The sequence below is a fragment of the Meriones unguiculatus genome, chromosome 12 (assembly GCF_030254825.1).
Source record: "Meriones unguiculatus strain TT.TT164.6M chromosome 12, Bangor_MerUng_6.1, whole genome shotgun sequence".
Lineage (NCBI taxonomy): Eukaryota > Metazoa > Chordata > Mammalia > Rodentia > Muridae > Meriones > Meriones unguiculatus.
In genome coordinates, this window is record NC_083360.1 from 86,777,676 (window position 1) to 86,803,081 (window position 25,406).

The window sequence follows — 25,406 nt, forward strand, 5'->3', positions numbered from 1 at the left end:
ACACTAGACAGAGAGCCCTAAGCAGAGACCTAGCTTATTTTATTTTATTCAATTACAACACTTTTCTGACCTTGCCTTGTGACAGTTAATTAAACTTGTCCTGCTTCCACAATTAGCTAATTGCTAGCAAAAGCCTTGGTCATTTTTGTATTTCCCGGAACACCTAAGACAGAACCTGATATTATTAACGGCTAAAATTGTATACAAAAATTTTATACATTACAATACTTTCTTTGGCTGCTGTCTTCTAAAAGTCTTCCAAATTAAGTATAACACCTGACTGCATTTTACTGACAATAATGAGGTTTATTAATTGCCGAGATGAATGCCCAGGTGGACTTCCTTAATATTACCACAACAGGCTCTCCACGATTGACGGACACAGCTGTCCCTCTAAACACAGTTTTTCTATCTGCATTACAAAACCATTATCTGCTGCTATGAAAACCGTATGTAAGCCACTTAAGAGTGATAGTTTTGCTAGGGAGCTGACATTTTTGTTCCCCTAAGCAAATCTGTTTTAACTTTTGTCAGTGATGTTCAAATTTAGTAGAATAATGAAAGTTGCCAGCAGTGGTGGCACATGCCTGTAATCCCAACACTCAGGAAGCAGAGGCAGGAGGATCTCTGTGAGTTCAAGGCCAGCCTGTCCTACAGAGTGAGTCCAGGGCAGCCAGGGCTACATAGAGAAACCCTGTCTGGAAGAACTACAAAAAGAAAAAGAAAGAAAGAAGGAAAGAGAGAGAAAGAGAAAGAGAGACAAAGAGAGAGAATGAATTAGGAAAGCTGATAAACATCAAGATCTTCGAGTTATGGTTATCCTCATGATTCTGATTTAGCGGACCAGGAATCGCATTTTTTAGTCAGCACTCCCAACTGATTCCAATATTGGTCTTTAAAGATACACTGAGAAAAGAATTAAGACTTTTAAAACCTAAACTAACCAAAACATCGAACCAAGCCAATTTTGTACAGTTAGAAATGCTTCTACAAGAGCTGACAAAGGCAAGGCTACAATGCCTGGCACACTGGATCTTCCGAACCCCTCACCTCGCTGACCCCCTTAGACCGAAGAAGATTCCCATGAGGTACAGGAAGGTGACACCAGGTGACGCATATTAACTGATGGCTTTAACTCCAGTAATTAGCAACATATTTTATACATTTTAAACGAACGCCTGGCTGTAAAGTGGACCAGTCAGGCATTCTTAACCTAACACCAAAAATAATAATAATTTAAAAATTCACCATCACCATGATCTCACTTTAAACTATAACTGACCATCAAAACGTAATTACTCTCCGGTTATCGGATACGTATTGAAAGCCGATACAGCACCCCTCTTTGCTTCCAAATTCTCTACTATCTATCCGTATTTTCATGAATTAAAGTTCCAGATGTACATGTAAGCCCTATATAATAGAAAAATAAGGATAGCCTGTAATCACATTTATCATAAACAAGAGGCACCTCAATATGTGACTTAAGGTTCAAACCACAACCACTAACTTTTTTTTAATATATGATCACCAGAAGAAAACAAATCATTTCCCTTTTACAACTGAGTCTGTATCTCATTTTCGGCATGCCCTTGCTCTCAGGATAATTAGCTCGACTTAAAAATCTTCTCGCCATCCGTCCCCTATTTGTGTCCCCTATTGGAGCGGCACATTTTCGTTCCAAGGACTGGGGCAATGGAAACCTTTCCTGCCTCTCTGAGGGTGGGAAAGACAAACCCCATGAAAGATCCCTTTAAAACTACGTTTAACTAGGAAACTTAGCAGGGCGAGGATGGGATGGGGCTCTCTCCAAGACAGACCTCCCTCGGAGACGAGCTGCAACAGAAGGAGGACAGGATGAGCTAGCGGCAGGTGATGAAATTTCACCTCAGAAAAAGACGCAAAAGGCCGCGTCTCCGGCAAGAAAGGCGTGAATGCTACTCCGGGACTGGCAGGGCCGGGGAGGGGGGGTACCGCACTCCGCACCTCCACCATCACCACTTCCCACCCAGGGGTGGCTCTGCGGGAGCCGGTCTGCGGCGCCCGCGAGCCGAGGCTGCCCGCAAACAAGCGTCGCCCGCCTCCCTCCGGGATGGGCACGCAGGGCCCCGGGGAGGAAGGCACGCTCGGCCCCGCCCGGGACGAGCGAGAAGGGCACCCGCGCGGGTCCCAGGCCCGGGGTCCGGGCTTCCCGGCCGCGCGGGGCCTAGTCGCCCCCTTCCCCGCCGAGAGCCTCCCGCCTCCCGGGGGCACCGGCGGAGGAAGGGCCGAGGCCCCCGGGCGGCGCGGTGGCCCCGCGGCGGGCGAGCCCCGGCCCGCGGCGCGCCGCACTCACCGCGTCTCCATGGCCGGGGGCTCGCCGCTCCTCCTCGTCGTCGTCCTCCTCGGCGGGGCTCCGCCGCGCAGCCTCGCGCTCCCGAGAGGGCTGCGGTGGCGGCGGAGGCCCAGCGCCCCGCCAGCCGCGTGGGCTCCGGGGCCGCCTCAGCCAGGCGGGCGCGCGGGGCCAGGGGAGCGCGGGGCAGCGCGGCCGGGGGGGCGCAGCTCGCGGCGGAGCGGCTCGGCGAAGCCTCGGGCGCCGCGGTGGCCGCTCCAGCCGCCCGCGCCCGCCGGGCCCACAGCGCCCCCTGGCCCCCGCGGCCCGCTACGGCGCCGGGACTGACTGCGGCGGCCGCGGCGGGCACGAGCGGCCGGGAACGCGGGGCGGCGCGGCCTGGGGGTGGCGGGGCCCGTGCGCCCTGCGCCGCCCGCGGCCCTCGGCCCGCCCCCGGCGCGCCTGCCCGGGGCCCGGAAGCGGTGGGCTCCCCGCCGCCCGCCCCGCCGGACCCCGGAGCCTCTCCCCTCCCGCGGGGGGTGCGGGAGCGCTCGAACCCGCATCCCGGCCAGCTCGCCTCCGTCCCCGTGGAGGACGGGCGGGGGGGGGGTCCCTTTCGGTCCCCTCCGCGCGTCAGCAGCAAAGGAGAGTGACCCAGGACACACCTTTCTTTTCTCTTTTTTTCCAAGCATATGCACGATCCCACCCCAGAACAGAGAAAGGAATAATCTCTGACCTTAACTTTTTCGGAGGTTCACTACAGAGATTTGCTGCAGAATCCCTTAACCCCTAACCTCCGCCCACCCCCCACCAATAGGGGAAAAAAAAAATCCGCTGACCAAGAGAAGAGATTAACCAACCGGTTGTCCTGAAATTGCTAAAACAAGTTCAAGGTAAGCGTCTTTTACTAACCCACCCCTAGCCACCGCCTCCACCGAATCCTAGGGAAGACTCTGAAGGAAGGGATTGTTGTAGGTGTGCTGAGGGCTGTGCCATCGTTTTGTTTACGGATGCCTCCTGTGTGATCTTCCCCGGCCTCTAGCGTGCTAACATCACAACCGAGAAACAGAAGACTGTCAAAAGGGAAATAGGAAAGGACAGATTTTTCTAACCCCCCCCCCCGGTCCCTCGAATCTCCAGATACTGTGGTCTTCCTGTTTCTTTATTTTGTTTCTGGGTGCTAGAGCAAAACGAACAAGGACTTTGGTGTCAGGCCGATCCTGATACCACTGGCTCCGGTTACATCATGCGGGAGTTTTATGACCCTGGCAGGTTATGTAATATTTTGAACCTCTTGTTTTCTCCTGCCTGCCTAGCTGGTTGTGAAGGTTAAGGGAAGGGAGGGGTGGCCCTACGGCTCCAACTTTTGCTAATTCCGGAACACCCCAACACTTAGTCATTCTCAATCTCGAGCTTGTACCCATCTGTCTGTATTTGTCCTACCTCACGCCAACCCCCCCCCATGTGTGAGTGTGTGTGTTCCCCTATCAAAGGTCATTTTCATCATTCCTGGTCTAAGTGAGATTTCCCTGGATTTTACTAGTGCATTTATGTAACTCTCCGCTGAGGAAGAGAGCCTGATACCCTGGATCCTTTGACAGTCTCCTGAACAGCAGATGTCAAAATAGAATCTGTGCATTTTTCTGCATGAGAACATCAGAAGCAGGCTTGCCATACCTTAGGTTATAGCCCCATAGTAACAAATCATGGGACATTTACATAAGGACTTCAGGAACGCTTGAAGTAATAATTGAGCAGCCACCCAGAGAAAAATATAACCTCGCAGTTCTTTTCTCATCAATGAAAGCTGTTCCTGTACAGCCCCAAGTCTGCCTTTGCCACAGACTTCTGAGTCACATTACCAAAAAAAAAAAAAAAAAAATCTACTATCCCCTTTTTATAACGACAGAAACAGGCTCAGAAGGAAACTATGAGTCATCCTCACAACATCTCTGTGAACCCAGTGCCTCGGTACCACCGTTTTACTCGGGAAGTACACCCAACCTAAAGAAAAGCTGCACGTAGACCCTGTGATTCCTCCAGCCTCCTCTCTGATAAATCTTTCCTGGAGCATTAGGAAAACATTGTTAGAGTGAGTTACTATTGATAAAATCTGCTCTCTAGAATCGGGCCCTTTAACTCAGCTCAGTTTGGCAACCTGACTTTGGCACTGTCCTTTCTAAACCTAGCTCACAACCCACATGTGTTTGGGAATAATCAGGACGTGCAGGGTGTAGCTGACGTGAGGTGATTCATTTGTTCCCAGGGCCGGTTTCTTCTTGCCTCATCTCTTCACACTGTTGCTTATGGAGATGCTTGATAGTAGTTTGCTTAAGACCAGATGGCTCAGTGGGTAAGGCCCAGCCCAGTGATCTGAGTTCTGTCTCTGGAACCCACATGGTAGAAGGCAGAACCAACTACACGGGAGGCGTGCATGCACCCACACAATCAGGAAAAAAAAAAACAGGAAAAGGAAAAAAAAAAGAATCCTTTTGTCTGCTACCATTTCATCCCATGGCTGTTTTCCCTCTCTTTCTCATTTGTTCTCAGCTCCTGACCTGTCTGTACCTACTTCCTTTCTTCTATCAAAGACCTCTTTTTATTCTAATCCACTTCAACTTGCTGTCAATTTGGTTATGCCCCTCTAAATTTTGCATTTTCACCACTCTCCAGTGACTTTATATCATGACTCCTGTCCTGGTAGTGTTCCCCACTTTCATTTTCATACCCTAGACCTCCTGTAGAAAGCCAACGAATATTTCAAGGGAGTTGAGGACCATCTGTATGCCTTTGAATTTTCTCTGCTCTTTAAACGTTGGGTGAAACCAGGAATGCTTTATCCACCTGCGTGTTGTTTATTTCAAAGGCTGAGGCAAAGCAATCACTGTTGTCCAGGAGTTTGGAGCCCTGTGTAGATAGTATACCAATAATAGTTCCATCTCAAAATTTCAGAAATCCAGTGACATCATCATCCACCAGGTGCCTCGTCCAAATTCTGGGGATCATATTTAATTGTTATCACTCACATCTTGTTTTTGTTTTGTTTTTAATTATGTTCCTGCCTTCCAAATCCATGCTACCCTCTTGCCCTCTTGGTCTAGGCTATTTGGTGAATAAATTATAAGTTTACTGAAGGGAAGAGGTAAGAATAAATAGATTTCATATTTGAGTCCAAGACTATATACGGTGTACATTTTGTTGAAAGTGACACATTAAAAACTCATCTGTGTTCTTTTCAGCCCTGTACTTTCCCAAGGTCAATGCATGTTTTCCTGTATGCCCTTCTTAGAGTGTGGGCCCGTGGGCCAGGTAGGGTGTTTTAATCACGCCTGTACCCTCGGAACCGTCTCAGCACAGGTACTGTTAAGCTGAACTGGGTAGCTTACGTCTTACCTGCCTGGTGACTTTTTAAGACTTGCCTTCAATTTTCAGGGCCTAAACTAAGAATTGCCTTTGAGATGTATAGCCCAGAACCAAACCTGGCCTGCTGCTGACAGTTGTGGTCTCTCTTCTTCCCCCGACAAATGCACACTGTCCAACCCCAAATTCGGTGTCTGGTAGAGCAGATAAAGCCCAGCGCAGACCAGGAGTAGGCATCCCAGACTGAAGAAGGGACCTGAGACATCTGGGATCTTGTTAGGCCACCCTGGTCACTTAAAAAAGAACAAAGCTGCCTGCAGGACGGCTCCTTGGGTGAAGGACTTACCTCCGTGCCTCATGTTCCCTGACACATGGGAAGGGGGAGAACTGACTCCTTCAGGTTGCCCCCTGACCGCCACACGGTCCGTATACACATAATTATATCTTTTTCCCTTAAAACAAAGCAGTTTTAGGGTAGGAATTGAACACAAAGAAGTAACCAAACATATAGATAAAGCTATATAAAAATGCTTATATATGTTTGTTGTTGACATGAAATGCGATAAAGTAAACTACATTATCTCTGCAAAAATATTGTGCATCCAGTTAATCTTTTTGTTATATATATATATATGTATGTGTGTGTGTATGTATGTGTGTATGTGTGTGTTGCTGTGTAAGTTCACGTACCACATGCATACAGGTACCCAAGAGGCTGAGGGCACCAGATCACCTGGACCTGGGGTTACAGTTGGCTGTGAACCATCTCATCTAAGTGCTGGGAACTGAACCCTGGTCCTCTTACTTACTGCAAAAGCAGTAAGCACTCTAAACCACCGAGCCATCCCTCCAGCCCCAATTAATTGTTTTTAAATTACTTTAAATGACATTGAAAACTACTCATGATTCAATACCAAATTAATAAAAGTATAAAGTAAAAAAGGATGTTGTATGGTTTCAATTGTTTTTCATACGTACATAAACTAAGTATATTTCAAGATTCATTTTATTATTCTTTTTGTTGTTGTTTTTTGAGACAGTGTTTCTTTGTGTAGCCCTGGCTATCTTGGACTCACTTTATAGACCAGGCTGGCCTCGAACACATAGAGATTTGCCTGCCTCTGCCTCCCAGAGTGCTGGGATTACAGGCGTGGACCACCAAGCCTGGCCATTTTATTATTCTTAGTGGACGTGTCTGTGTATGTGCCTGTGTGCCAGTCTATACATGGCATGACCTCAGAGGCTTCAGACCCTTTGGAGGCCGAGTTAGAAGCGGTTTTGAGCAAACAGCACGCAGGCTGGGAACCAAATTCAGTCCTCTGCGAGACCAGCACAAACTCCTGACTGCTGAGCCATCTCTCCAGTTCTAAGAAACGTATATTTAGAAGGGAATCATTAAGATGTTATGTGCTGGTGGGAATTTTTTGCTTTATAATTTAGAATAATTTCAGATTTAAAGATTGCAAAAAAAAAAAAAAAAAAAAAACAGTACTCCCAAATCCCATGTATATTTCACCCGTATCTAACCACATTTGCTTTAGCATACTTTCTCTTGTTCTCTATTTTTTCTGCCTCAATAAGAGATAAATATGGGTAGATAGATAGATAGATAGATAGATGGATGGATAGATAGGGATGTGTATATATATGTGGGGGGTATACCATTGTAATCCTTTTAATGTTTTTTTTTAAATAATTGTATCATTTCCCCCTTCTCTTTTCTCTCTCCAACCCCTTCCATCTACCCCCTGAAATCATAGCCTTTTATTTAATTGTTACAAGTACAGAAATATGTGTACATACATAAACATGCCCCGCTCAGTCCATTAGTGTTACATGTACGCATGTGTTTTCAGAACTGACCACTTGGCTTTGAATAACCGATTAGGGGACCTCTCCCTGGGGAAGACTCCTTCTCCCACTCATAGCATTTTTTTTTTCATGTTCTTTCTAGGACTTTAGTTTTTGTTTCTTTATTTGTTTTCAAAATAGGGCTTCTCTGTGTAGCCTTGGCTGTCCTGGGCTCACTCTCTAGACCAGGCTGGCCTTGAACTCACAGAGCTTCGCCTGCCTCTCCCTCCCTGAGCGATGAGAACACAGATGTGCTCCACCCAGCCTGGTTGTTCTTAGCGTTCTTTAGTTGCCTGTTATTCATTGTGTGTGAGTATGAGTGTGTGTGTGTGAGGCCCCTGTGAGATTCCCCTTTCAGTGTTAGCATGTCTGTTGGTGCTGTGTCTTCAGGTTTTGTTGAGGCAGCTACATTGTTGAAGTGAAGCTGCCTGTTGCTTCTAGGAAACACGGTCTCACAGCAGCTCTCCTGGTCCTCTGGGTCTTACAGTCTTTCTGGCCTTCATCTGTGATGCTCCCCGAGCCTTAGGAGCAGGCATTGTGTGTGGATGTGTTAGTTGATGCTCAGCACCCCAGATCATTTGTTCTTTGTAGTAACTGTTTTCTAATCCTTTGTTCCTAAATATTCTATTGTACTTCCTCAAAACAGTACAGATATGACAATGTAATTATGAAGATCAGAAACATTACATTAGTGTAGTATTATGGTTTAATCTACAAATGTATTCAAATTTTGGCAATCACCAATGTCCTTCAAAGAAAAGAAAAGAATAGCTGGACATGGTGGCACACGCCTTTAATCCCAGCACTCAGGAGGCAGAGGCAGGTGAGTTTGAAGCCAGCCTGGTCTACAGAGCAAGTTCCAGGATAGCCAGGGCTACACAAAGAAGCCCTCTCTGAAAAACAAAAACAGAAAAGAAGAGAGATGACGAGGAGAAGAAGAATGTTGTAGTAAATGAGAATGGCTAGTAATGTTTATTTTTAAAAGCCTGATTGTTTGGGTGGTATTACCTAACCCACTATCAGAATTGCTGCAATAATTAGGCTTTTAATGATAAACATTAGCAGCCATTTTGTTTACTACAACAGAAGAAGAAAAGAATTGCTGGTCATGGTGGCACACACCTTTAATCCCAGCATTTGGGAGGTAGAAGCAGGTGGATCTGTGTGAATCTGAGGTTCAGCCCAGTTTACAGAGCAAGTTCCAGGCCAGACAGGGCTAAGTAATCACTCTATCTCAAAGAGAGAGAGAGAGAGAGAGAGAGAGAACCTGGTGATTATGTTTACTTCCCAGCAACCAACACCAGAAGGCTTAAAACCACCTGTAACTCTTAACTCGCCCCCTCCCGGCCTCCTCAGGCACTGTGAATGCATGTGGCACACACACACACCACTGAGAGAGTAAAAATAAACCTTTTAAGGGTTTTAATAAAAATAAATCTTTTAAAGTTTTAAAGGTTTTTTTTTTTTTTTTTGAGCTGGAACAGTTTCTTGGTCTTGTCTTTTATGACTTGACAATCTCGAGGAGTGTGTTTATTCTGTAAACTTTTGTTTTAACTTGGGTTTTCCTGGTGTTTCTTATAATTAACTCGAGGTACGCGTGTTTGCAGGAGTGCTGCAAAGCTGATGTGTCGCCTCAGCAAATGACATCAGGGGGGCCATACCTGTGTGCCCCGAGGCAGCTCAACCTTGCTCACTTGCTCCGAATGGTATCTGCTGGGTTTCTCTACCATAAACTAGTTGTCTTGTTTCTTTCTTTCTTTTTTTCACTTTTGTATTTGTTTTTGAGATGGGGGCTATGCCTGTTGCTTAGGACTCTCTGGAACTCAAGGTCTCAAGTTATCCTGTGCCCCCACAGCAGCTGGGACTGTTGGTGCCTGTCACCACACCCAGCTTTAAAGTAACTCTTTTAGCCCCGTGATTAACACGTATCATCTGGGGAGATCATTTGGGAAAGCCCACACTTTAACATTAGTTCCATCATCATTCCTTACGATTTTTTCTTCCTGCCGCAGGAAGGCCGCCCGGCTATGCCCTATCTGTTGCTTTATTAACTGCCTCACCGCTTGCTTCTCTTTCACTGTGCATGGCAGCTTACACCTGTAACCATTCCTACCATTATTCATTCCCATGGCTCTACAGTGGGGTGGCTCGGATGTCCCTTCGGCATGTCTTTGGTTAGTAAGCCCCTCTGGCTCCCTGTCGCCGTGTCTCAGGCATACTTTGTACTCTAGCCCTTGCACTAGAATAAGTTGGTCTCTCTAATAACACTAGTTCCATTTAGTGGAGAATGCTTTTTAAAAAGAAATGCTGGAGTTAGACACGATGGCACACAACTATAATCCCAGGTTCTTATGGGCCTGAGGCAGGAGGATAGTAAATTTAAGGCCAACCTGCCTAAACAAACAGTACCAAGTATCATTCCTCACTGCCTCTGTGATGTCATTGTCTGTTAGGTCTTTCAATGACCAGGGCTAGAAAATAAATTCACAGCTCACTGTGATCTGAACATCATTTTCCTTAGTTAAATCACTGGGCTGTATGTGTACGCACACATACGTGAGCACGCGTGCGTATGCTGTGCTGTGTGTCTGTGTACAGAGGCTGTGTAGAATTTCCAAGAGTCAGTTTTCACCTTCAACCTTGCTGAGTCAGGGTCTTTTTTGTTGTCTCTCCTGATGCACCATGTACTCCTCCCTAGCTAGCCCGGAAGCTTCTCAGCAGTTCTCCTGTTTCCATCTCTTATCTCTCCGTTGGAATGCTTGATTATGGATGTCTACCACTGCCTGGCCCTTGCCTTGGTTCCAGGAATTAAACCTGTGTCAATCGCCAGGATGCGCGACTTTGATTCCAGCAGAGGCAGGTGATCCTCTGAGTTCCAGGACAGCCAGGGGATACACAGAGAAACCCTGTCTCAGGGGGTGGGGAGGGTGGGGACCCAAAGGTGTGTCGGTCTAAAAGAGCCAGTTTCTGAGTCCAGCATCAAATGTGAGAATCCAAATATCTTGTATAAAGGTTTTCTTCCTTTAAAGACATTTGCAAAAATGCCAGTAATAACCCAGGCAAATTAGTGTACAGTGGGAATAGAAGTTTCAAGAGGTAAAACCATCAAACTCACGATTGGGTTGGCATGTGGGGGGAAAAAAAAGGAACCAAGTGAAAAAGAGAAGTCAAGGCTGACTCTTGAGTTTCTAGCTTGGGAAATGTGGTGAGTTTATTTTAGACACGGAACAGAGGAGGAGGAGCAGGCTTGAGAAGGATGAAGAGCGTTATATTTCAACATACCCACGTATGAAGAAACTAAAACACAGGGGTCATTATATGTCCAAGATGACTGAGCAGCGGAGCTGAGATTCCAACCCAGGTCTGTCTGGCTACATATCTCTGCTGCTCAGCACTGCCACACCCCCTCCCACACACGAGTGGGAATGTGCACCAACCACTAGGGATGAGCAGACAGTGGGGACCACTGCCATGAGTAACGTGCTCTCCTACAAGTCAGGTTCACCTGACTCATAGCATGATAACCCTTGCACAAACATAATTACTGTTATTAGCATTGTGCTGCTGTGACTCCCACTTCGTTCTCTGGTTCCAGTGCAAAAGCATTAGGGTACACCTGAATCCTGGCAGCGGTGGCACTCGCCTTTAATCCCAGCACTGGGAAGCAGGGGCTGGCAGATCTCTGTGGGTTCCAGGCCAGCCTGGTCTACTTAGTAAGTTCCAGGACAGCCAGGGCTACACAGAGAAACTCTGTCTCAGAAAACAAAACAACAACAGCAAAAGACTACTTATAGTCTCTTGCCTTGTTTACCCTTATTAACCTTAAACGCCCTTGCTCCTTACCTCTGTCTCTAGCAACCCCAAAGATTCCCATGTTCTGTTTTCCGAAGGGCAGGGATTAAACCCAGAGAAAACTAAATAAAAACAGCGTGGCAGTAAAATGCACATTGTGCGCATAATCAGTATCCTTTGCAGCCTAATGCCTCACAAGCGTACCCGGCAGTCAGGTGAAGGCCTTGTACCTTAACGCTGCCTTCTTGGAGGGTCAGGAGGGTCTTTCCCTCCATGGCAGTCCAGAGGGAGGATGGGCACCTGGAGAGGTGCGAAGCAATTGTTACCAGTTAGCTAATCAAGTGCTTGCCCTTCTCTCTGAGTGTGGGCTAGGATATTCCCACGTGGATGTGAACTGGGTTCAGTTCTACAAACACTAAGTGCTAAATATGATCTGACGCAATAGGAACAGAGTAGGCAGAGATAGTAGGTTTTTGTGTGTGTGTGTGTGTGTAAATATGCTTCAGCTAACAAAAGAGGAATCATATAATGTCTGAGATCAAAGAAATAATGAGCTTTCTCATGTTGATTCATGAGAGCTATTTTAATTTTTTAATTTTTTTGCATTTATAACATCCCTCGCTCTAGAGCAGTGGTTCTCAACCTTCTTAATGCTGTGACCCCTTTAAAACAGTTCCTCATTCTGTTGTGACCCTCCAGCCATAGAGTTATTTTTGTTGCTACTTCGTAACTGTTATTTTGCTACTGTTATGAACTGTAATATAAATAATCTGTGTTTTCTGATGGTCTTAAGTGATCCCTGTGAAAGGGTCATTCTACCTCCAAAGGGATCACGACCCACCGTTTGAGAACCACCTCTAGAGAGGATTAAATTTTTGCATCCTATTCAGCAATTAAGTTTTTATCATATGATATTCACAAAGCTAAATCAAATTGCATTTCCACCCACCAACTCTATCCTCTGATTTAACATTTCTTAATTGTTTTATTTTATGTGGATGAGTGTTTTGTCTGTATGTATGTGTATAGGCACCATATGTGTGCCCCGTGCCTATGGAAGTCAGAGAGGGCATTGGATGCCCTGGAACTGGATTGCAGATGGTTGTAAACCACCATACGGTACTGGAAATCAAATCCAGCCCTCTACCAGAGCAGCAAGTGCTCTTAACCACTGGCCAGTAAAAGTTTCTGCTCCTTCTTTCTGTCTTGTCCTGGTTTGGTTTTGCTTCAGACGAGATCTCATGTAGCCCGGACTGGCCTGAACTCACGCTATAGCTGAGGCCATCTAGTCTTGAACTGCTCCTGTGCCGGCACCTTCCAGATGCTGGGGCTCCTGCGGCAGTACTTCTGGATAAACACGGCCACCTTTAAAAGCTAGAGCCCGAGAACACTAAATCTCGGAAACGCGTAACTAGATTATACGAAGACCGGTAATAAGTGCTTACTCTGCACAGTTCTGAGATGCATGCGTTCTAGTTTCCACAGTTTAGTTTAGCATCAATCCTCTAGCAACATAATTCAAATTTCATTTCTCATCGCATATTAGTTAACAGTAAGATGCAAAGCGTGAGCGTTGCTGCTGGCTCTTTGGTTTACAATTCACTAGGGCATTCATAGAAGCACATCATGAACAGTTTATAAGGTACCTCATTTTCCTCTACCAGGGATCAGTCACTGCACATCTGCTATTTGCTCCTTGCACAGGAAGCAAAGCAGATCTCGTGTTGCCTAACTTTTGGCTAGTAGTAAAATATACCATTTTACAAAAAGAACTGACAAAAATTAAAGAGTGAAATGAACCAAAGAAACAAAAAGTGACCAGGCTCAGAGTTAGATTTTGATGTAAAAGCAATTACAGAATAAATCTAGGAACTGGTAGAATGGCTCATCAGGCAAAACTAGAAAGCCTGATAAGCGGAGTCCAATCCCTGGAGCCCACACAAAGTGGGCGGAGAGAAGCAAGTCCACGGGGCGGTTCTCTGACGTCCTCCCATGGGCGGAGCCATGCACTCGCACACACATGCACATCACAGTATACATATGGTAATAATAGAAATTTAAAAATTGTTGCGTGTAGTAGTTGATGCTGCTTTCGTTTGGGAGACTATACACATGCAGCAGGGGAGGTTTGTGAGGACGAACTTACTGAGCTAAGTGCCAAGACTGTGACCAAATACATGACCGTGTCCTAGGGAAAGTGAGACTAGCGGGGGAGGGGAGGAGGGGGGAGTCCATCAGAGCAATTCTGAGATGTATTTCATGTCACGACATTCAAAATACAAAGTGGGATACAAAGTGAATAAATGGTAAGTTAGTATAAAAAAATAAAAAGAAAAAATTAAAAAAAAAGAAAAGAAAATACAAAGAACAAGATGTTGGAAATAAATTCAAGCTTAAAAACAGGAGCATGGCCAGATGTGGTGGCACACAAATCTCTGTGAGTTCAAGGCCAGCCTGGTCTACAAAGTGAGTCCAGGACGGAGAAGGCTGTTACACAGAGAAACCCGGTCTCAAAAAAAAAAAAGAAAAGAAAAGAAAAGAAAAGGAAGAAGAAATAGGACCATTAGGACCACGTTCTTAGCATAGAACTAAAAGTTATGCTATAAGTTACATAAAAAGCGAACAATGTTCAAATTGCTGTCAATAATTTTTTTCCACAAAGAAATAAAAAGTTTTAATTTTAATGTTTTAAATTGAATATTTTCAATGATAGTGTCTAATATAGATGGGAAAAAGAATAGTCTTTTCAACAAGTGGTACCAGGACAACTGTATTTCTATAGGCAAACTGGTGATATTGGACATCTACCAAAAGCAGACACAAAAGGGATCAAAGATATGTAAAAACTAAAACTAAAATTCCTAGAAGGAACATGGATTATATATATATTTATTTTAATGAAATAGGCAATGGTTTTCTTTTTTCTTTCTCTTGTTTATTTGTTTTTCAAGAAAAAACAAACAAACAATAATTGCCTTGGCTGTCCTGGACTCACTTTGTAGAGCAGGCTGGCCTCAAACTCACAGCAATCCACCTGACTCCCTGAGTGCTGGGATTAAAGATGTGCGCCCCCACACCCAGCTGGCAATGATTTTCTATGATAACAAGAGTATAAAGCAACCAAAAACACATTAAAGTGGCTACCAAAATTTAAAACTGTAATGAAATTGGCACTAGCAGGAACAGGCAAATGCTACATCTTAGGGCTTGTTTTATTAACCATCTAAACTTAGATTAAGTGATAGAGCCAGTGCTGATTGTTTTGTGCCCACCGCTATCACATTCTGAAAACGACATAGGAAAAGAAGGTTCGTTCGGTGGGTAAAGCCCTTGTCCCACAGGCCCGATGCCCTGCAGGCCACAGCAAGCCAGACATGACTCCGGGCACACCTATGGGAAGATGAGAGGCAGAGACAAGAGAATCACCAGAAGCTGAGGCCAGCCAGCCTTCCACGGCAGTGGACAGCAAGAGGCCTGTCTCAGACCAAGGTGCAAGGCGAGGACTAACACTCAAGGTTCTGTGCCTCCACAGTTCCAAACCTTGGCGGACGCACACCTGTACTTGGGGCATCCGTCATACACACGTACACACGCACGCACACACACACACACACATAGTACCAAGTAGTTTTACAGTGTTTGAAAACAATCCTTTTCAACAAACCGTCTGTATCATTCGTAGATAAATCAAGATTTCAAGAGATGACTTTGTTGTTTTGTGTTACTTACACTATGTATAGATGGACCAACATCAAGGTCAGAACTGTACTAGGAGAGCCAGTGGTTAAACATTTACCGGCAGCACACCACTAGCTGGAGCTGATAGCAGAGGTCCTAGACCTATCGTCTGTTCTCATCTTACGTGTTCTGTCCTTGACACTTGCCCAAGTCACAAGCAAGTGAAGGAATGGTCAGATGAGGCACTTCAACTCCACCTCCCTGGATAGCCAGGGTAAGGACACGAGGTCCTTACCATAGTTCATAAGAACTATGAAGCCAGTTTTAACCAGATTGGCTAATAAAATGTCTTTCTCATATTGGGGCTTCTGGTAAGTCTGTGTACCTGGCCTAGAGGAAGAGCCAAGAGAACTAAGGCCCAGGAAAAGACCTGCCAAGCGCGTCTCTCTGGGCAGACAGTAGAAAACACAAATAAGCCATGTCTTGTTTTGGGACTTTTCTCTCCTCTTAACTCCCTGAGGCATAGTCTTTACTTGGGAATTAAACAGACTTGGCCCCAGGAGCGAGTCAGATCTGAACTTGGCTTCCAGTCCAAAGCTCTCTCCTTGGCTTTAATCACTTGGAACATTACTCCAGCCTTATCTTGTTTGCCCAGAGTCTCCTTGGGAGGGGAGCCAGGGATTAATAAAAATTGGCCTTTACTTTTACATACAGCCCTTTCCAATTTACAAGGCCTTGTGTGCAGGCCTCCGAACGGCCTTGTAGGGTGAGGAGGGAAAAATGAGGCTCGGAGACTCGGAGCCTACATCAAGACTAGACCCAAGGCGTGCGGACATAGGCTGTCTTCTGTGAAACGAAAGAATCGTAGCCTAGAACTAGGACTACTCAGAATTATTACAGGTGTTTGCAGTAAAAACTGCTCCCCATCTTCACATTAGGTTTTTTAACCTGATGCTGAACCTCCCATTAAATGCGTAAGAAACCAGCCTTCATAAAAATTGAGGAAGTTGTCCCGGATCACACAGCAGAACTATCAGAACAGGGGTTTCAACCCCGATCTCAGTTCATTTCATCAATAAAGGAAAGTGAAAGGAAAGAAAGTAGACGATTGCACTTCCACCATTCAGCCACTAAGAAACATTCCCCAAAGCCACATCTTCAGATTGCACTAGGTACGGAGAAAGAGGGGTGCAAAGCAGATTTGACCTCCATGCGGAAGGTGGTTACATTTGCGTGGAGGGTGGCCTTAGTGTGTATAAAGACTGAAGTGTAAATCCTGGAATATCAGGAGATCACTGGGGGAGCGAAGGACGGGGACGGGGAGGTCTCCGAGAGAAACTTCCTCAGGAGCGTCCAGGAAAGTCTTTTTGAGGAAGTGCTATAGAGGTTGAGACTGGAACCAAGTCAGAATGAGGCAGAGAATGGCAAGAGGTGGGGCTCCAGGGCGGCAGGCAGGAGTCCCGTCAAAGCCTCTGTGCCCACTGCGACAGGCCCGAGTTCTCCCCTCAGTGGGGAATCTCAAAGGGTTTTCAATCAAGGTGGAAATATGAACTAATTTATGTTCAAGACACCGCCCTGGCTATTGAGAGGAATGACATTGCAGAGGCAGGATCTGAATCATGATAACGGGGTTTTGTTGTTGCTGCTGCTGTTCTGTTTTGTTTTCCAGAAGCCCGTGTGAGATGGTAGCCTAGACTAGGCCCAAGCGATGTTAGTGAAAACCATAAATGCTAAATTTGAATTGCATCCCAGGAATCATGCTAGGTATTATAACATTTCTTTGAGCTCACACCCCAGTCGTGCAGTTGCTTCACGGACGTTTATAGATGCGGAAGCCGAGATTGAGAGATTCCATGATCTTGGTTTATATGTTCCCTTTCTTCGAATAAGAGTGCTTTCTTCTGTAGAAGAACTCACATATTCAAAACCCCAAGCGGGCGTGATGTGTGTGGAAATCCCTGTATGAAAATGTGTCTACGCCTAGGTGATACCCACTGTATCACCAGTACTCTGGATTCTGGGCCGCAGAAGCCTCTTAGAGCTCAGGCCGTAAGAAGATACAGCTGAGCTGGAAAGCTTGCTTCCCCATCACTGGACACAATCGGCTGGTGAGAGGCAGACGGGGGCCAGCACCAGCTGTCAACGCCCAGCCATTGGCTCCCACAGCGCTGAGCTGTGTCCTTTTGTGTTTCAGACAAACTCTAGGTGGGGAAACCGCGGGCCTCATTTCTGCCCGCCATAGCGACTTAAGGAAAGAAGGTTTCAATCCCTAGCCTGCTCCCACCTCTGCGTACTTCCTCCTCCCGGTGCTCTCTATGCTTGGGGGAAAAGGTTTTTCTGCCCGTCGTTTTTACCATGAATTATGAAGAGCAAGGTCCCAGTAAGGTACATTCCCTGAGTCTTGCCATTTGCTGCTTTGTGACCGGAGACAAGTTTTTGCTGTGCTACAGGCCTGTTTCTGTTTGGTGAGGAGAGAGGGCATGACCTCTGGGGGCTTTTGCTGTTTTTTCGCTGTGTGGGATCGGAACTATGGGTCGGTAGCACGACTCCAGGTCCCTGGCACAGGGTGGATTCACCAGAACTCTCGGCTTGCCTGGTGAGCTGAGTGTGTTAACTGCTGGGCTCTTCCTGCCCCCCCCCTTTGCTCTTCAGTGTCAGTGGAGGTGCCCAGGATTCTGAATCAATCGTTTCCTTCCTTGCATTCAGGGCCAGCGCCCTGGCCCCACCCTCACTCTTCACACACTACTGTTTGAATATAATTGGAAAGAGGCACCTTCCCGTCCTAAAACATCGTCTCCACCCACCCGGAGGAAGCGAGGTCTGGAAGAAGGAGCGAGAGCGCTGGGCAGACAGAGCTGGAATCTCGGCCCTGTCATTTTGGCAGCCTGTGGCCGTCTTCTGCGTCTTAGTTTTCGATACTCAGATCCTAACGAGCTCCCTCTGTAATCCCCACCGGACACGGAAAGGTTAGACGTCATGTCCGGAAAGAACTTGTGGAATAAAAGCATATAAACTCTTTCACTTAAAACACATTAAAATAAGATAATAATAAATATAATAAATATTGATATGAATTTTTAAAAAGATGGGGTTCTGTCCAACAGTTTGTGTCTGTATGTGTATGTGTGTATGTGTGTGTGTGTGTGTGTGTGTGTGAGAGAGAGAGAGAGAGAGAGAGAGAGATATGTGGGTGGGCATACGGATGCCACAGAGCATGTGCAGATGTCAGGGAACCACTTCCTGGAGGCACCTCTCTCCATCCATCATCGGTTCTGGGATTGATCTAGGGTCGTGAGGCCTCTCACCAGCTCAGCTTATTTTCTTATTTTTTTTTAAACATTTTTATTTATTTAAACATTTTATTTAAACACTGTTCTGCCTGCATGTCAGAAGAGGGCACCAGATCTCATTATAGCTGGTTGTGAACCGCCATGCGGTGGCTGGGAATTGAACTCAGGTCCTCTGGAAGAGCAGCCAGTGCTCTGAACCTCTGAGCCATCTCTCTAGCCCCTCACAGTTTATTTTCTAAAAACTTAAACACAATATAAAATCTTCTCTCCACGCTGCACTGGTAAGTGTTCAGCGCATCTTTGTTTCCACTGTAATTACACTCATTGATTGTGAGCTGTGTGCATTAGCTCCGCAGGTTCTAAAGTCTCTCAAAAATGGAACTCCGATTCCAGCCTAACGATCTGCAGGCCTACACCGTATAAAGCCCACACGGAAAGCTGTAACTGGGAACTCTGAGCTCTCGGGGGCCCGCCTCCATTTACAGGAGAATCTCTGGTGCGGCTCTTTAAAACGCATAGGATTTAGTGCTCCACTTCAGCCACTACCGGAATTTCTATGTCACAGGAGGAAGGCGCAGTCATCACCTCTGCTGGATGCAAAGAGCCGATTGCACAGCAGAGTACCATTGTCAAAGGCACTTTTACAGCTGGGCTTCCCACCTTGTTATTTTCTGTCCCAAGTGGATACAAGGAAATACATATGTATACATATATATACCACATACATATATGTATACATATATACGTGTATATACATATATGTATATATGTGCATGTGTAGTTTTTTGTTTGTTGTTTTTTGTTTTTTATTTCCCTCCTTAAATGTGTCTTTCTTCCTCTAGAATCAGGTCGACCATTAGGGCTCATCTGCCCAGTGAAGTTCTATAAAGCACGGCATAACCCTAGGGCAGGGACGAAGACTTCTCTTGTCCCCCGCCTCTCTCCACTTAGTTACTAGATAACTTCTGAACTCTTTTTCTCCTCAGTCATTTCTGTGAAACCCGGAGGCAGCGTGTGTAGAGGCAGGGCGCGGCCCGTGGTGTAATCCAAGCCGCGTCCGCCAGGTGGCGCAGCAGCCACGGTCACAGCAGCCCCGGGAGGGGAAAATAATAGCAGCTGATGCTTGCGCAACAGTCGCAAAGCCCAGGTATTACCCACAGCCGTTCTTAAGCACGTTTCACAAACGAAGGGAAACAGGAGACTTTTAAACACCAGTGAGCTGATTTCAGGAGTCCTTGGGTTTCCCTTTAAATTAGCTCATTCCTTGCAAGTGTGTGAATGACTTCAATTTAACTTTACAGTCTTGGAACCTTAAACATTTAGGTGACGGGAGTTGTGAAATATTGAAAGATCTTAATTCTTCTTTACTCTAGCGTAAAAGGTTCCGAATGTGTTCTTTTAGAAGTGGGGGCTTTTTTTTTTTTTTTTTTTTTTTGAAGTGGGGGCTTTTGAAACAGTGGCTTACCATTTAGCCCAGCTCGCGTCTGACCTTCGGCCCCTCTGCCTCTTGTCTTCTGGTTGCTGGGTTTACAGACATGGGCCACTATGACAGGCCTCAAATATTTATTTGAGACAAGGTCTTACAATGTAGCCCTGACTGTCTGTAAATCAGGCTGGCTTCAGACTCGCAGAGATCAGCCTGCCTCTGCCTCCCTGAGAGCTGGGACTCTAGGTGTGTGCCACGGTGCCTCACTGATAAATTTTTGTTTACTTTTGGTGTTTTTAGACAGGGTCTCATGTATCCAAGGCTGGCCTCAAACTCCCTTTGTAACCAAGGATGACTTGAACCCCTGACCGTCCTCCTCCACTTCTCCGATGCTGGGATTACAGCTAGGTGCCACCACACTGCTGGTAATGGCGCTAGAGATGGAACCCAGAGAGCTCTGTTCACGCTAACAAACTACAGGCATGTCCTGCCCCACCCCATGTATGTGGTCTTCAGTATATATTCTTGAGGTCGCTTGACCTCAGTAGGCTTGATGGGAACAGTCAGACCTGAACAAGAGCCACAAGGTAGCAGTGAGGAAAAAGACAGAAGAACGGTAGGAAGTTCCTCAGGGCCAGCTTGCTTCCCTATGGCTGAGGCTGTTGCCAAGGACGCCTGTTTATCAGGAGACTGGTTATTCCAGGAATTTGAGAGCATAAAAAAAGATTATGCTTGGGATGTCCTCAAGAAACTCCTAGCCAGTAGCTAAGAGATACAAACTTGAGAGCTAGAGCTTCAGAAAGATTAAAAAAAAAAAAAAAAGGAGTAAAATAATAAAATCCACAATTCCAAATATGGTGACCAGAAGTTCAGTATCGGAATCTCAGACTTTGGAGCAGGTTGGGGAGGTGTACACATTTAATCCTAACAGAAGATGGGCAAATCTCTTTGTGTTCAAGGCCAGCCTGGTTTGCATAGTAAGTTCTAGGACAGCCAGAGCCATGTAGAGAGACCCTGTCTCAGACTCAAACAAACAGACAGACAAACACCTCAGACTTTGATGTCAGGTCTGGCGGTGCACACCTATAATCCCAGCACTTGAGAGGCTGAGTCAGGAGGACCACTTAAGTGCGGGAGATTCAAGGCAGGCCTGGGAAACACAGTAAGATCCTGCCTCAAAGACAAGAACCTGGAATCGGGCGCTTACAGATGAGAACGGGGGTTCCAAATATGAATCTTGGGTTGCCAGTACTGACATGCCCGAAGCAGAATCTTTGGTTCTGGGTGTAGAATTAAGCACGGCGCTCACGTACAGAGAGCAGAGCTATCTTCCTAAGAAGAAAACTGTGGACTTGAAAGTGAAGCTGAACTCCGTGGGAGAAGACTAATTCAGTGAGTTAAATTTGAGGCCAACAGGAGATTCGGGGAGTTTAGTAATAGAATTTCAGGCTCCGATTTTGGGACCTGTACTTCTCATCTCAATAAAAATTCAGATTATCAGAGCAAAATCTGGAAATACGGCAGTAGACTTTCAGGATCACAGAAGAGCTTGGAGTCAAATTTGGAGTTACAGGACTAGACTTAGAATATTCCTACGAGAATCCCGCATTTTGAGACTGGAATCTACATTCCAAAAGTAGAATATTGCAGTTTGAATGCTTAACCTGAAATGTAAGCACCAAACACGGGATTCATAGAGCACAACTTTGAGTTCCAGGAAGGACTATTGAGTTGTAATAGTGGATTCTTGAGACACAGCATTAAATTATGCATATTGATATATAATTGGACTACTATTAAATTTTGTCATCAACAGCAATTATGTAAATTAGATGTGGTGGTGCACTGCTGTATTTTTTTTGCTTGAGAGGTTGGAGGATCAAGAGTTCAAACTCAGACTGGAAAATAGCTCAGTGTTTATGAACACTGGCTGCTCTTCCAGAGGACCCGGGTTCAATTCCCAGCACCTACACAGCAGCTCACAAGTCTCTATAATTCCTGCTCCGGGGGATCTGACATCCTCATGCCGACATACAGGCAGGCAAAACACCAATGTATATAAAAAAATAAACATAAATTATTTTTTAAAAAAGGTGAGTGTGGTTGTGTATGCTTTTACCCAGCACTTCCAGGCCAGCCTGGTCTACAGAGAGTTCCAGAACAGCCAAGGCAGAGAAACCCTGGAGAGAGAGACAGAGAGAGAGAGGGAGAGAGAGTTCACCCTTGGCTACATAGAGAATTCAAGAGAAGCTTGATGGTGGGTGGTGGTGGCCTATGTCTTTAATCCTAGCATTTGGGAGGCACAGGCAAGCAGATCTCTGAGTTTGAGGCCAGTCTAGTCTACAGAGAGTTTCAGGACAGCCAAGGTTATACAGATAAACCTTGTCTCAAAAAAAAAAAAAAAATTCATGATGCTAGTCAGGCCCATTGGCACAGCAATCTCAGCTACTCAGGAGGCTCACAAGGTCAAGGCCACCCTGGGCAACTAGAGTGAGATACTGCCTCAAAAAGTAACTGGGGGGGGGGCATTAAAATACAGTGGTTCTGCCGCAGCTAACACTTGCTGAGAGCTTTCTTCATGCGGGCAGCGTGTGAAACACCTCACTTGCTCTGGTGTTGCTGCTGCCTCAGGTGAATTCTGTCCTCGGCCCTATTTCTCCACAGATGAGGCACTGGGGTCACACACGTGAGAAGCACAAAAACGTGACCCAACCATAAGCAGCCTGGTTCTGAAGCCGAAGCTTTAACCACCATGATAAGCGGTTTTGGATTCCTGGGTTCTGGTAGTAAATACTGAGCTGATCAATAAAACCTGGAGTTACCGTAAAACAAATCATGGGCTCAGTAGCAGCATCCTTCTCATTGAAGGAGAAACTCCCATAGTAGTGACTGGACCAGAGCCTAGTTTAATCTTAGCAGTTACAATCCAAGAGACCGTTGCTAAAACTTTAGCCTCCCTTCTGAAACTTCAGATCCAATTCCGGTCATGGCATTAATATTTTCTAGGGGAGAGCCTACGCTCTTAGAGCAGAATTTCAGGTTTTGAGAGCAGAGCTTTGAGTTGTAATAGAGGAAGTCTGAGAGAATAAAGTTTTAACTGTGGAATCTGCGACTATCCAGGTCTCAAGCCTCCAGATCTGAAACTGCGATTCCAATGATGAACTATGAGGTTGCAGCAGTAGAATGGAAACTCCGACAGAGGGGGATGCTACAAAGCAGGATGGATACGCGATTCCAAGAATAGAGTCCCAATGGTAGAATCTTCAGAACCTAAAATTATTAGAAAGTTAAAACCCCGAGTTTAGGTGAAAGAGACTGGATTGGAGACAGGTGAGATGGTGAAGCAGGCAAAGAAGGGTGTTAGGACCAGGCCTGACTGGCCAGAGTTCTATCCCTGGGCCCCCCAGGGTGGAAGGAGAGCGCCAGCTCCCAGCAACGTGTCCTCTGACCTCCACATGATAGCTGTGGCACGCATGCACCATCCTCCAATCAAATAAATGCCACTTAGGTGTGTCTGAAAGAAGAATCTGGGTTTGTCAAACTGGAAGTTAGAACTCCAGAAGCAGCACCTTGAGCTTTACTTGCAGAGCCTGAGGGTAGGGTGCTGGGGAGATGGATAAGGGCACTTGGTGCTGCTGTAGAGCACCCTGGCCCACATGCATCCCTAACTCTGCTTGCGGAGCATCCAATGCCCGCTTCCGGCCTTCAGGTGCACCAGGAAACACGTGCTACACACGCACACATGCAGGCAAAACACTCATGCACACGGACTATTTGTAACTGATGTTTCAAAAATGACGGAACCCATTCATCGGGAGAATATAAGGCTCCCCGAATGGAATACGGAGTTTAATCACAGTGACTTCAAGCCTAGAGTTAGCAGCTACAGTCCAGCTGAATAAGCTGCGCAGAACTGGAGCAGGACATGCACTGATGCTAACAGAATTTGGAATCCTCAGAGCAGGTCTGGGAATCCAACATTAGAATTTGGTGTTGAATTCCAGTAGAATAATCCAGAGTTCCAGCTGAACAAGAATTCTGAAGTATGGGTTGGCAAGGTAGCTCTACAGGTACCAAGCCTGACTACCAGTTTGATCCCTCAGTCCCGCACGGCAGAAGGAAAAAGCCAACTCAGCCCCCACATGACAGACTGGAACCTACAAAGGCCAGAACAAATCTTTCTTTTTTGGTTTTGCTCAGGTATTTTGCCATAACAGCAAAAGTCTGACTAACACAGAGAGAGAGTCTCGCTTGCACAAAACCTGTAAAAATGCAGGGGAAGGTACAGCACTCATTCACCATGACCAACACCATAGATCCCCTCCATGTCTGGTGCTTCCAGTTTCCTTTGTGTGTATGTTTACTTCACCTTCGCTTAGCAACAAGATGTTTTGAAAGACTTGGAGCAGGACTGTACGGAAAGAACAGTAGAATGGAAAATGGCTCCAGAAAAGAGTTTAAGTCCTAGCCAGCACATAATGTGATTTTTGTCAGGTTAATTCACCTCTCAGAGACTCAGTTTATAAAGCTACAGAGTGAAAATACCAGCCCCTATTCCCCCCTACCCCAGCCCATGATTGGCCTGGAACTCATGGAGATCCGCCTCCCAAATGCTGGGATTACAGGCGAGTGCCACGACAGCCAGGCCCGACCCCTGTTTTTCAGGAAGGGTCAAGCTGACCTTTAGTACACTAGCGATAGAGGCAGTCTGATCTCGGTGAGTTCCAGGCCAGCGTGACCTACACCGTGAGTTCCAGGACAGCCACGGCTACAGAATAGAGAGACTGTGTCTAAAAAAATGAGAGAAAGGGGGACGGGGCAGGGAAGGGGAAAAGAAAGAACGAAAAGGGCCGTGTGTGGTTTTCCTGAAGGCTGTGGGGGTCTGAGGAACGTCACAGAGGTTATCATAGATAACAGGACCGTGAGAAGGAAAATCACAGCCAAGCCGGCTGAACAGGAACTTGTAGACAGTGTGGCTTCTAGAGTAATTCGGAAACTGAGCAGATGCTGCGGTCTACCATCCATCTGCCCACACAGATCACCGCAGCCCTACTCCCGGCAGCCACAAAGCGGGGTGGGCGTGGCCTCGGAGACACACAGTTCTCATCCCTTCGCTTCAGTTCCCAGCGATTCTAAGGGGTTGTTTTGGTTCTTGACTCTCCTAGGAACAGAGAAGATGCTGTTTTAGCCTTATTACAGCCCAGCTTCTTCTTCAGCCCCATCATGTACCCTCAAGTCCTCTCATCTTTTTGTTTGTTAAAAATTTTATTTTTGGTGTGTCTACGTCTGTCTGTCTGTCTATCTGTGGGTATGTGTATCCACGGGTGCCCACAAAAGGCCAACGACGTTGAGCTCGTCTGGGCTGGAGTTACAAGGGTGAGCCGCCCGCTGTAGAGGCAGGACACTCGGAGCTCCAGGCCTCTGCGAGACCAGCAAGCACTCTCAGCCACCGGCCAGCTCCAGCCCCCAAAGGTGCAGCTCCCAAGGGCGTGCCCTGCAGGGCTCTGAGGCCCACCCCTGACTCAGGCTGTTTACCAGGGAGGGAGCCTGAAGACAAATGGGACTGAAAGGTGGATTTGAATCGGAGGTAGGCTCTCCTCCAACTCGCTGCCTGCTTAGCAGGGGACATTCTTCGTTCCCGGGAGGTGGGAACGCGCCACCACTGTCTACTAGTTTTGCAGCTACCAATAAAATTTTT

The 25,406-nt window shown here is 46.4% G+C and overlaps 1 protein-coding gene and 1 pseudogene across 3 annotated transcripts in view; one reads left to right on the forward strand and one right to left on the reverse strand.

The window, feature by feature from the left end:
- Positions 1-2,475, reverse strand: part of Zfyve9 (zinc finger FYVE-type containing 9) — a 119,170-nt gene extending 116,695 nt beyond the window's left edge. For 2 of the 3 annotated variants that reach the window (XM_021660983.2, XM_021660977.2), the window contains exon 1: positions 2,336-2,471. The gene's annotated coding sequence lies outside the window, so the exon portion shown is untranslated. Of the gene's footprint in view, positions 1-2,335 lie in introns of all 3 variants that reach the window. The other variant, XM_060366099.1, reaches the window with a different exon arrangement.
- LOC132646705 (spidroin-2-like) lies at positions 1,876-25,281 on the forward strand (annotated as a pseudogene).
- The last annotated feature ends 125 nt before the right edge of the window (positions 25,282-25,406 follow it).